The following is a 13,410-nucleotide window of genomic DNA, read 5'->3' on the forward strand; positions in this document are numbered from 1 at the left end:
TGGGTGTTAGCTTCTCCTCAGATGGCTCTGGAGCTCCTGGGTGGTAGCTTCTCCTCAGATGGCTCTGGTGCCTTTGTATATTCACAGTAGATAGGAACATAATTTGTTCTTGCTCCATCAAATATCGAGCTGACCAAACTTTAACTTGAAAAAATATTGTGAGGTGATTCTTCTCAACTTTGGAGACATCTGTAATGGAGACTCTGCCTATTCAGAAAACTGTAGCAGTACATGCACATGTCGCACTGATAGCTCTTACACATGGCACTGCACAAAAGAGCTCTGCTAAGAGCATCTGCCTTTTCTCCAACCACAGCATCTCAACACCAATGCCATGACTCATTTCAGTTGCAAGCTTTTAAAGTAATAGCATGTATTTTGTGTCTGATTTTGCTGTGGGTATGGAATCTCGGATAATGCTGCTTCTCCATCATTAGTGATAAAATGAATCAATTTCATAGTAGAAAATATTATTCTGTGAGTGTTCTGGGAAAGAAAATGACAAAACAAAACAACTTGCCATCCAGCATTACCGGACATTTCCCTCGAGCCATTCTTGTCCATAAGGAGGTTGCCAGAGCTGTGGGCCGTGGTTCACACCACTTGTTTTGTGCCATGTCTGTCCTCTTATGGGAACAAGCTGCTGCAGGGTTCCAGAACTTGACTCTTAGGTTAGGATCTGCATCAGTTCTGGTTTCTAACCTTGAGAGAGTACGCTTCTTAGCTCTCTGGGCTGGAGTTGATTGGTAGTTTTTCTCAGGTTTGCTAACTGTAGGACTTTGGAGGACTTAGGGCATTACATGTGAAGGGATATGGTTTCCCTAAAGAGTGTGATTCTGGCTCTCTTTTGATCATCGTGAAATGCACTTTTGTTAGCACTCTATGGTATGTTCAAAGAATACAGGACACTCAGAGAGAAAAAAATTAAAGCTGTCCTATCACAAATGAACCATTAAACAAGGAGACGAATAGAAGGCTTGGCAATTTTCACTCTTGCCTTTCAGATGGTTAAAATAGAAAGTTTATTTTGATTTGAATTCTCCAAGGTCTATTTTATCATTTAGTCACATTACATTGCCTGCAGTATTAGAAAAAGCTGCCTGGTGTTGGCTTGAGAAACCATTTTGGAATGCTGAAGGATTGGCTGGATTATCCTCCCTGCTGTCTATGAGCTGTTGCCCAACCCTTGTATTTAATAGTCATGTGTGACTAAACATGACTATCAAATACAAGTGTAGTGAATGAAACGTGACACTGGCTCTTCCCATACCCAGTCTTGCATCGTTCACCCTTGTTGAGCCATGAACCAAATGTAAGTTTCTATAGTGTCTTCTTTCATTATTTAGTTTAGTTTATGGTGTGTGTGTGTGTGTGTGTGTGTGTGTGTGTGTGTGTGTATGTGTACCTCATGCATACCCAGTGCCTACAGAGGTCAGATGACATTCTATTCCTAGGAACAGTACTTATTTAGAGATGGTTCTGAGCCATGATGTAGGTGCTGGGAATCTAACCCAAATCCTCTACAAGAACAAGGGTGCTGCTGGTAGAACCTCTCAGAGGACAGCCATGCTAGGCTCCTGTCTGCAGGCACAGCATGGCATCAGTGATAGTGTCAGGGTTTGGTGTCTGTGCATGGGATGGATCCCAAGCTGGGCTGGTCACTGGTAGAGCCTCTCAGAGGACAGCTATGCTAGGCTCCTGTCTGCAGGCACAGCATGGCATCAGTGATAGTGTCAGGGTTTGGTGTGTGTGCATGAGATGGATCCCAAGCTGGGCTGGTCACCGGTCAGCCACTTCTTCTGTCTCTACTCTATTTTTGCTCCTACATTTCTTTTGGGCAGGAACAATTTTGGGCCAAAATTTTTGAAGTTGGGTTGGTGATCCCAAAAAAAAAGAGAATGCTCTTCCTGACAAGCCATCTCTCCAGCCCGTTCTGTAGCTTCTTAGTTTGTCTTTTAAATTATTAATACATCTCGCCCTGGTATCTATCATTACCCTTTGGCTTCTACCAACAGTGTATGTGTGTATGTGTGCACATATGAATGTGTGCATATAAGTGTATTTCTGAGTGTATGTATATACGTGTATATGTGTACAAGTGTATGACTATGAGTGTTTATTTGTGTAAATGTGTCAGTGTATGTGTGAGTGTGTATATGTCTCTGTGTGAGTATATGTATATATGTGAGGATATGTGTGTGTGTTGACTGTGTATGTGAGTGTATGACTTGTGAGTGCATATTTGTGTAAATATGTGTCAGTGTATGTGTGAGTATGTATATGTCATATGTGTGTGAGGATATGTGTGTGAGTGTGTGTGCAGTACCTTTGAAATGAGATGAGAAATTGAAAAGGAGTGAATAGGAAGCAGGCACACAGAATGGCTTTAACACAGTCTGCTGGAAACAGATTATGTGTGAAAAGAAGACTGAGAGAATTATACACACATGATATTTATTTTTGTAGCGATAGGATGAACCTGACAACTCATTCATTTTATCACATTTTGGATTTCATTATTCTTGGAATAAGTATTTCTTGGAAGCTTACAAAATCATCTGTGAATGTAAGATTTTAAAGACATTGTATAAGCCAATTTATGGATATTTAAAATATGATTTCACATTCATATAAAAAGCTAGACATCCAAATGTAACTGTAATGAGCAGTGGTGCCCACATGCTGTGGAGTACGACTCAGCTACAAACAAGAATATAGACTGACTGACATATTAATATTTCTGAGAAGCATTAGGCATGCAGGAAGCTATGTGCAAAAGTCATGTGAGTGTGCTGACATTTGTGTAAGCAAGAAGTCTAGAAAAACATCCAGGTAACTTTGCAAAAACAAACTTAGTGCAAGCCACAGTTAGCCTGGTTACTTTCAGTGTGAGGGCTGAAGCGTATAGGATTCTGGGGGAATCAGACACCCGTGTTTAACAGAGCTGTGCTTAATAAGCTTTTTACCTTTTGGAAGAATGATAAAATATTCAACCACTGAGAATGGAAAACAAACGGAATCAAAGAACTGCACAGCATTTAAAGCAAACACAGTGGTGGCGTAGAGAAGCGACTGTGAACTTAAGTCATTAAGTCATTCTTGTGCCCACCTCTGCATGAGAGGGAAGGGAGCCTGCAAACAAAGGTGCATTCGTAGATTTTTAGTGGTGCTATTAACAGAGCAGTTCTGCAACCCTAAGAGATACTGGAGGGTCTAGTTAAGGAGGGAAGGGATGACCTCAAAGGGCAAAGGTCACAGGGGAAAGGTCACAGATGAGAAGAAAAGGAATACACCTTTGGGGTTGTTGGATGTTTTGTTTGAACTTAGTATTAACAAAGCATGTATATGTGTGTGCTTGTGTTTATGTTTGTATGTTATATACACATTTCATTTGTTACCACGTAGTGAGCAACCTGAGCGAAAACAAGATTAGTAATCAACATGAACATCGACATGGAGGGATGGAGCATCATGGTGCACCTCTGGGTATGGTATACAGAGGACAGCACTCCTGAAGTATTCTGGGAACTAAGTCACAAGAGGCTTCATCAGAGAACTACAAAGTAATCAATATTCTACATAAGGAGCCAGATGAGAGGACTGTGTACTTAAAAAAGTCACTGAGATAGGAGACAACGCCATGTTAATGGAAATGCTCCGGACTAAGGAGACTTGTCAGGCTAAGGTGATCTCTATATCTGGATAGATCCAGTTTGCAGGGAGGAGGGGGTTAGAACCTGGAGTTGGGGCTAGGGGGCTGCTTGTAAGTAAGGTGCTTGCTCTGCAAGCCCAAGAACTTAACTTCCACCCTCAGACGCCACATAACAAAAGCCATATGTGGGGTGCACGTTTGGATGGGAAGGCAGCGAAGACAGTTTCTGGGCCTCACTGCCCAGCCCATCCTCATTGATTATTTCTATGACAGTAAAAGATCATGCCTCACAAATATATGACAGACATCTGAGCAGCAATGCATGATGTTGTCATCTTAAATTTTATATTTCTATACATATATATATATATATGTATATATATGCACATACACATGAACACATACAAATGGATACATACATATGTGTGTGCACACACAAACATATGTGCATGCATACACGTGAACAAGTACACATGGATCCACATACATGTGGACATGCATGCACACACATGCAGACACACACAAGACTGCACATAAATGAACACATAAACATCACACACCAACAGAAATAAATTATGTTTTGGGGAAAATAGACAACGGTGCAATGTGTGAGTGAAAAACTAGTCCTTATATAATATAAACTTATAACTGTTCTGTGATAACATGAGATATCATTTCATTCAATATTCAAGGAAGCACAGAGCTGTGAAGAGAAGATGTCTATAATATAACAGACATCTTCTGTGTCATGGTCTAGGACACCGAAGATACTTATGAAGATGTGCACATGTTACATGTACCTGTTTCTGTCAGTACACAAACTCAGACAGACAAGGATGAGTCTGGGGGAGACAAATGGGCAGCAAATGAGAGGCTACAGGATACCTGAGATGATGGCCAAAGTCACAGGATGCCATGGATGATGGCTATGCAAGGTGCTCTGCACTCTGCTTTCTCTTTGGAGTTTGATGTTCTTTCCAAGTGAAATTCTTCTAAAAAGAACAAATTTACATCTGAAAATTGGCATTCAGATGTTAAACACAGATTAGCAGTAAAGCTGCTTCAAGCACACCCTGGGGATTACAGGCCTAGAGCCCAGTCACCATTGTCCAGGACCTGTGTTTATCTGCAATGAAGATTCAATTGCCCAGTAACACTCCAGCCGACCAAAGCCAGACATAATCCAAAAGAACCTGGAAAAGAATTAGAAAAACAATAATGAATGAAATCTGCTGCAAACGTTTTCCATCTACAGTGGCAGTGATCACTAAAGGTTTTTAGGGTTCAATCCGTTGAGAGTTGACCTTTATACACGAAGAGACTGCATATCTAATTTCAGTCCTCCCGATGTAAGCATCTAGTCTTGGCTCCCCTCTTCTTTGATAGCCACTCTTCCCAGAACTATTTGTTAAGGAAGCTGACATCTGTCTAACACATTTTTGGTTATAATTCAATTTTTTCCTTTCCTGTTTGTATCTCTTTGATTTTATTCAGTTTCGTATCTGTTACTTTCACATGACTGTGACTGAGATTTATTTTGGATGGTGATTTTGGAGGGTTGCAATCCCAAGTTGGGGAAGGTATGGTAGAGTTCATAGAAGTGAGGGATTATGGGAAAGACCTGTCTGTCCTGATAGACTATAAAAGAGAGCGTGTAGGGCTGGAACCAAGGCCTGTCTATGGCCACAGGGACCCACTTCTTAGTCATCAGCCAGTCTCATATTCTTAAAGATTTTGGTTTCTTAAAAATGTGCCACCATCTAGGGAATAGGAATTCAGATATGAGTCTATACAGATTCAAACCATAACATTCTGATCTGGCTTCCACAGGCCTATAGCTGTCTCATAATTCAGAGTGCATTAGTCCAACATCAAAAGGCCCCGATTCAATGTGAGAACTCCTCACATTGTTCCACGGTTCCATATTGAGTCTTTTCCGAGGTATATTGCCAATTATCAATCATGAGCCCCTATGAAACTGAAAAAAACCCCAGTTTATATTTTCAGTGGCAGAAAGGAAATGTTTCTATACCACAAGGAAGGAAACAGGAAGAACACGATGTAGGGTCAGACCAAATCTAGCTGGGCGGACACTAAACCTTTTTTCCAAGGGTCTCTGGGGGATGTAGTGGCATTATTTCCACTCTAGGCAGCTATGGAAGCCCTACCCATAAAGCCACCTGAAACTCATGTGGCTTTTCTGTTAAGCTGTCTCCACTTGTCACCATCACTTCCCTTGTTAGGCATGATACGCTCTGGGCATCTCTGACATCTTGACGTCTCCCCTGCAAGTACAGCTTCATGCATCTCCCTTTAAGGGACTTCATGCATCTCCCTTTAAGGGGTTTCATGCATGAAACTGCACCTCTCTTACTCTACCAACCAGGCCTTGATCATCTCAATGCAAGCCTTGAGAACCCCAGAACTCTTTTACTTGGCATGCTTGCAAAATAAGTTCCACACAGACATACATATTTGCTACCATGTTGAGCAGTTGTTGGGTGCCCTTGTACTATGGCTGCAGGGATTTCGGCTAGCCAGCCTTAGATGCCTGTGTGATTAAAGCAGCTGAAAGCACTCTTATGTGGCCGTGCTCAAGCAGGGCATTCCTGCGGATACTTAAGTTCTGACAGAAATCTTTTCAAATAAGTTTTCCATTTTATAACTTGGAGCCTTACATGCATATGATCTTTCCAAGGCACCTTTCTACTGCCTCGGGGCACAGCTTCTCTTAGACTGCCATAATCTCTCCAACAGGTACAGTTGCTTCATCTTAATCTGCATAGTCAAACCTACATGTGTTTCAAATCATCCATTTTTGACTTTCTTTATTAACTCTCACTATCTGAATGCTATGCTGGTTTGAGATAGTCTACTCAGAAAAAAATTAGTCAATGGCATTTAAATTCAGCCCCACTCATATTTTGGGGAATGTGGGCAAAATGCATCCCAATTCTTTTCCTGAATGTAGCATTCAGTTTAATCTGCTCCAGTTTAACCTGCTCTAGAGTCCTTGTTCTGATCCAAAACATCATCAGCACAGCCTTAAAGGCACACATTTCTGCTGGTGCTCTCATCTTCTGAAATCTCACCCAAACTCTTTGTTGACTCAGCTGATGCCTTTTGCAGGGTGAGGGTGATTTCTTTTGACTCACAGGGTACAGTTTATCCTGATGAGGAAGTTCGGACAGCAGGAGGCAGAAGCAGCTGGTCACATGGAATCTGCCTTTAGACAAAAGGGAGCAATGTGAGCCTGTGCCCAGCTGGCACTCTCCACTTACTGTTTGTTGTTTTTAAACAGGATCTCAATTGTATTTTACCAATGAAGTCTCCGGAGCTGGATGCTGGGGTGAAAACCTGCTAGCTCTGAGAGGCGGAGAAAACACCCAGCTGACCTTCCTCCTCAGCTGACATCTTCTTTCCCTCACTGATCCAAAAACCTCTGGAACTGAATGTCCTTCCCTTCTTCTTCCTGTGCATCTCTCTATCCCTCCTCCTGACTTCCTCTCACTCTATGTTTTTTTTTTTCCTGTGCTTACTCCATGTCAACTGGTTAGTTGGTCCGCCTCTTGATCTATGGTTGATTTTATTATATCCTGTTTGCAATTAACAGAAAGTCCTTGTATGAAAGGTGTGTGCTAGAGCTGAGCCACACCACAACTAGAAACAAGTTTTTCCAGTAAAGCACAATCTTGGGGTCCACAGTGTGATCAAATGTCCTGCAACAGTACTTCAGGATCCCAAGCAGCAAATTGTGCTGCCTTCAGTGGTTAGATCTTCCCACATCAGTTAACATAATCAGGTCAATACCGATAGCTTTGCACAAATATCCATCCCTTAGGTGATTCTAGTCTGCCAAGTTGACAATTTATATCAACCTTCTCAATCTTTGAAAGCTGTTTTAAAAGTTCTTGAATTGAATCACTGGACATTTTGGATATGTTCCTTGTACAGACTTGACTGAAGGCCCAGGAGCCCCACAGTCAGGTAAAGTCACACCAGTGACTCCACACTTGGTACCAGCTTTTTTCTTTTCCTGCTTACTTATGTTAGCAATTTTTAGATCACTGTGACCAAACACCTTCTAGAAAAACATCTTCTGGGAGGAAGTATTTATTTTGGTTTCAGGAGGTCTCAGTCCCTCATGGCAAAAAGTGTGGTGACATTTATAGCAACAGAAGTATGGGTGGGTGTTTCTACTTCCTTCAGGATTTTTCTTAGATGTTGATTTTATCAAAACATTTACTCTCTATATTGAAACAATAGTGTGCCTTTTGTCCATGATTCTGCTTATGTGCTATGATGTTTGTTTATTTGTTTATTTTTTGTTTTATTTATTTGTATTTTGCTTTCTTTGTTATTTTGTTTTTGTTTGTTTTGTTTTGTTTTTGTTTGGTTTGCTTGTTTCTTTGCATGTACTGAGTTATCTTTTTCTCTCTGCTATGAAACTCACTTGGTTATTATGTATTAACTAATTTGTTTGTTTCGTTTTGCATCTTTGTTTTATTGCTTTGCTGCCTCAGCATCCTGCCATGTGGCCCAGGATGGCCCCTGAACTCACAGCCCTCCTCCCTCCATACTCTAGGCATGCCAAGGCGTTGACAGTCCTTCTGTTTCTGTTCTTTAAGGATGCTACTCTATACTTTTGTTGCACTTGAGTTTAGTATTAGTATAAGACAACATTGACTTTGTAACATAAATCTACAAGTGTTCCTCACTTTTCTATTGTATGTACTAGTTAAAGGAATGTTGGTGTCCATTCCTGAAAAGTTTGATAAAATTGCCAAAGTGGATCTGTACCACCCTGGATTTAAAAAAAAAAAATCAGTCTTAGTACTTGTTATTGATCATTTAGTTCTCTTAAAATATACAACTTCTATTTTAGTAGGTCACATGTATCTAGAAACATATCCATTTCTTTGGATTTGGTCAAAATTATTAAAGTATACCTTTTTTTAAATAGACCCCAATCCTCAGGATTTCAATGATAATCTGTTGCAATCTCTCTCTTTAACTATAATTCTATTAATACACTTCTCTCTTTCTTTGGGGAAGTTTTTGGCTAAGAGCTTCTTAGTGTTGTTAATCTCCTCAAAAAAAAAAAATAGTTCATCAATCCTGTGAGTCATTCTTTTAGAGTCTGTCTCAGTGATTTCTGCTTTGATGTTTATTATTTCCTTTCCCCTTCTACTGCTCTGGGGTTTGTCATCTTCTCTCTTTTCCCTTTACTGTGTGAGCTCCCATGATGCATCATCATGTTAATTATTTGAGGTCCCTTGTGGCTATAAACGCCTTTTTTAACTCTCTTGCTACATCTCACAGATTTTCACGTTTCCTCTTCATTGGATCTCAGGACATTGCCATTTCCCTGATTTCTTCATTGAGTCACTAATCAGGCAAGGTCATTGCTCAATCTCAGATTTTTTTCTTTTTGTCAACACTCTTGTCCTTTATCTTGCCTTTGGTTTCTAATTTCATTTCATTATGATCTGATGAGCTTTGAGCAATTGTTTTGATTTTCTTTTTTTTTATAATAACTTGGCTTTTTGCCTAAAACATATTCTATTTTGGAGAAAGTTCTATAAGCTGCTGAAAAGAATGCATATACTGCAATTTTGGGTAGAACATTGTGTAGATGTCTGTTAAATTAATTTCAATTATAGTACAGTTTAGTGTGAAATGATTATTATTTTCTTGAAGCAGCAAGACCGTTTGGTGAGGCCAGGCACTGCAAGCATCCACCATGCTGGTGTTAGGGCTTCTATGCTCGTGGTTTCCCTGAGGGTGTGTCTTAGGAAAGTAGGTGTGCACATGTTCTATAGATATAGACAAAGACATAGACATAGACATAGACATAGACATAGACATAGACATAGACATAGACATAGACATAGACAGACATAGACATAGACATAGACAGACATAGACATAGACATAGACATAGACAGACATAGACATAGACATAGACAGGCATAGACATAGACATAGACATAGACATAGACATAGACATAGACATAGACATAGATATAGATATAGATATATCCGTCTGCTGGTGCATTGTTCCTTTTATCAACATGTCGCAACTTTTGTTGGTTTTGTCACTTGAAATCTGCTTTACAAGATGAGTATAGGTAGCTGCGCCTGCTTCACCTAAGTTTCTTTTATTTGGAATACTGTTTTTCAACTTTTTATTTTCAGACTGTATTTGATGGAGAAGTATGTTACTTAAGGGTTGGAAATAGAATAGTTATAATTCCACTAGCCCATCTAACTCTTTCATTTTGCAAATTAGGACCATTTAAATCCATTGCTATAACGGGGAAGAATGTGCTAGTTCTTGGCACATTTTTAAAAACTTGTGTTTAATGACTTGCTGATTAATTATAATTTGCTTGTTCAGTGTTCTAGCAGAACTTATTAATTTCTTCATCCTTGGTCTTATGTTTACCTTGCTGTCTTGGGTTTAGTTTGCCCTTAGGGATCTTCTGTAATACCACAGTGGTTATGAATCTCTTTAGCTTGTACTCACCTTGCCCTGCTTACATTATGAAGGATAACTGTCCTGGATATTACGATCTAGGATATTGTAATTGACATCTACAATCACTAGGCTTCAGAGTTTTTATGGACACGTTTTCTATTATTCTGATGTTGTTTGCTTTGATAAGACAGTTGGTACTCTCTCCTGAAGTTTCAATGTTCTTTCTCAGTTCCTTAAGGTTGACAGTTGACATTTTATCTAAAATATACAGTGAAAGGAATCTTTTATGGTTAATTGCCTGGGTTTATAAACAATCCTTGTACCTGGACATCCATAAATTTACCCTAGAAATAGGCAGTTTCCTGGTATTGTGTCACTGAATATAGTTTCTGTACCTATAATTTGTCTCTTTTGTTTTTTGGCAATGTAATCAGGGATATTAGACTGTAGTAAGGAGTTGAATGTATTTGGTGAGGATTGCATTTTTACTGGATTCTTTGGTGAGGTTTCCATTTGACTTCTTTGGTGAGGGGTTACTGTCTGCTGACAGTGAATAGTGTATTGGAACATGAAGTTCCCAACCTTCCTTGAGGCCTTGAACAATCAGGACAGTTGTATATGGTTGCATTGGTAGGGTGCACCATCTACAGTCATTCCTAGACTTATTAACAGTGTAGAGTCTGAAATGGTCTGTGGTAACACATAGTGTGGCCCTATATCAATGCGGGGTTCACAGCCCTTTTATTTTTATCTATGCTGTAGCTGAGTAGTTCTTCAGGCCAGTCATAACAAGCCTTCTTGGATTTTGATTTCTGGCTTGAGGTTTTTAAATCTCCCCCCCCTTTTTTGAGTTATAGTATCATCTGAACTTTGAGTTGGGGTGATAGTATTGAGCAATACATGTTGACTCTAAGCTAGGCTGAGAATACCATCTTCCCCTCTGACACTGATGGCAGAGCATCCACTCAGATACCAACCACCAGTAGGCAGGTAGATTAATGGGGGAGAAGCAACTAACAGTGAACTTAATTCAGAAATAAAATAAAACCTGGTACCTATTACACCATGTGCAGCTCTGAGAATAACTGCAGCAAGGGTCAGTGTAGGCATCAGCATACACCAAAACGTTTTAAGAGATGATATCTAAAAAAATGTGAGGAAACAAAAGAGAAGAAAATGGCAGCTGGAAATGATGTAAGGCACAAAACAAAAGGAATGGTTATAAACAAGTGTGAAGAGAAGAGGGGATGGGAAAATCCAAAATGGGAGCAAATCCCACAGACCCCCAGCCAGGAATTCAAAAAGAAAGGTCTGAGAAAAGAGACCCTGACACCACACACAGACCCAGACCCAGACCCAGATACACACACACACACATACACACACATGCACACACATACACACACATGCACACACACCAGACACCACATGCACACATACCACACAGACACTATACAGTCACACACACAGACAGCAAAGACACAGACACCACACACAGACCCAGACCCAGACCCAGATACACACACACATACACACATGCACACACATACACACACATACACACACACCAGACACCACATGCACACATACCACACAGACACTATACACAGTCACACACACATACAGCAAAGACACAGACACCACACACCCATACACATTACAAACAGACACGAAACCACACACACACACACACACCAGACACCACATGCACACATACCACACAGACATTATACACAGTTACACACACAGACACATACACATACAGCAAAGACACAGACACCACACACCCATACACATTACAAACAGACACGAAACCACACACACACATACACACACATCACACATTCATAGACACCTCACACAGACACACAGATATATACATACACACATACCATATAGACCGACACCACACTCAGACACACATGCACGCCACAAACAGACACCACACACACATATCACACAGACATAGCACCACACACACACACAGCACATACACACATGCCATAAACAGACACAGCACCACATACACAGACACACATACAGGACATAGACACACATACCACAAACCGACATGGACACACACACATACTACATAAACACAAATACTACATATATACCCACATAGACACAGACACAGTCATACACACCACACACTGACAGAGTCACATACATACATACATACATACATACATACATACATACCATACTACACAGACACAACACACAGAGACGCACATATGTATGTACTTACACACACAAAAGCACATATACCCACATACACACTCGTTACATCAGCAAATACAGAACAAATGAAATGCTACATTAAAGTATTCAAGTGTTGACTCTGTTGGAATGGTTCCACTGGTGGGACTGGATGTTCTCTCTCTACCAGTGTCCCCTTCTTTCCATGTCTTGTTGACCCACATCCCCCATGAATCACCATGGCTGGAAATAGTCCTCTTATTTGCTGTTTATAGCATACTTTTAGGGCAGCCTCAATAGTTTGACACTGCAACCAACTGCAATATTCCCTTGCTTACTAGCGCAAGGCAGAGTGAAGCCTGAATTTTTTTAGATGAGATTTCCTGTAGTAAGACTGACTTCTCAGGACATAGCTATATCAGGCTGGCTTGTCCTTCCTTCAGTCTCTGCTCCATAGTTAGTCTCTGCAACTCCTTCCATGGGTATTTGGTTCCCCTTTTAAGAAGGAATGAAATGTCCACCTTTTGGTCTTCCTTCTTCTTGAGTTTTTTATGGTTTGTGGGTTGTTCTTCCTGTATTCCGAACTTCTGGGCTAATAACCACTTATCAGAGAGTGCATACCATGTTTGTTCTTTTGCGACTAGGTTACCTCACTCAGGATGACATTCTCTAGATCCATCCATTTCCCTAAGAATTTCATAAATTCATTGTTTTTAATAGCTGAGTAGTACTCCATTGTGTAGATGTACCACAATTTCTGTATCCATTCTCTGTTGAGGGACATCTGGGTTGTTTCCAGTTTCTGGCTATTACAAATAATGCTGCTGTGAACATGGTGGAGTATATGTCCTTATTACATGTCGGAGCATCTTCTGGGTATATGCCTAGGAGTGGTAGAGCTGGGTCCTCCAGTAGAACTATGTCCAATTTCTGGAGGCTCTGACAGTACCTGACTAACACAGATGTAGAGGCTCACAGCCATCCATTGAACTGAGTTAGAGAAAGGGCCAAAGGAGCTGAAGGGTTTGCAGCCCCTTAGGACGAACAACAATATGAACTAACTAGTACCCTCAGA

At 40.5% G+C, this 13,410-nt stretch overlaps 1 protein-coding gene across 3 annotated transcripts in view; it reads left to right on the forward strand.

Moving 5' to 3' along the window:
- Positions 1–13,410, forward strand: part of L3mbtl4 (L3MBTL histone methyl-lysine binding protein 4) — a 472,751-nt gene that overhangs the window by 153,355 nt on the left and 305,986 nt on the right. The window lies entirely within an intron of this gene.

The sequence above is a fragment of the Mastomys coucha genome, unplaced genomic scaffold (assembly GCF_008632895.1).
Source record: "Mastomys coucha isolate ucsf_1 unplaced genomic scaffold, UCSF_Mcou_1 pScaffold14, whole genome shotgun sequence".
NCBI classification, from domain to species: Eukaryota; Metazoa; Chordata; class Mammalia; order Rodentia; family Muridae; genus Mastomys; species Mastomys coucha.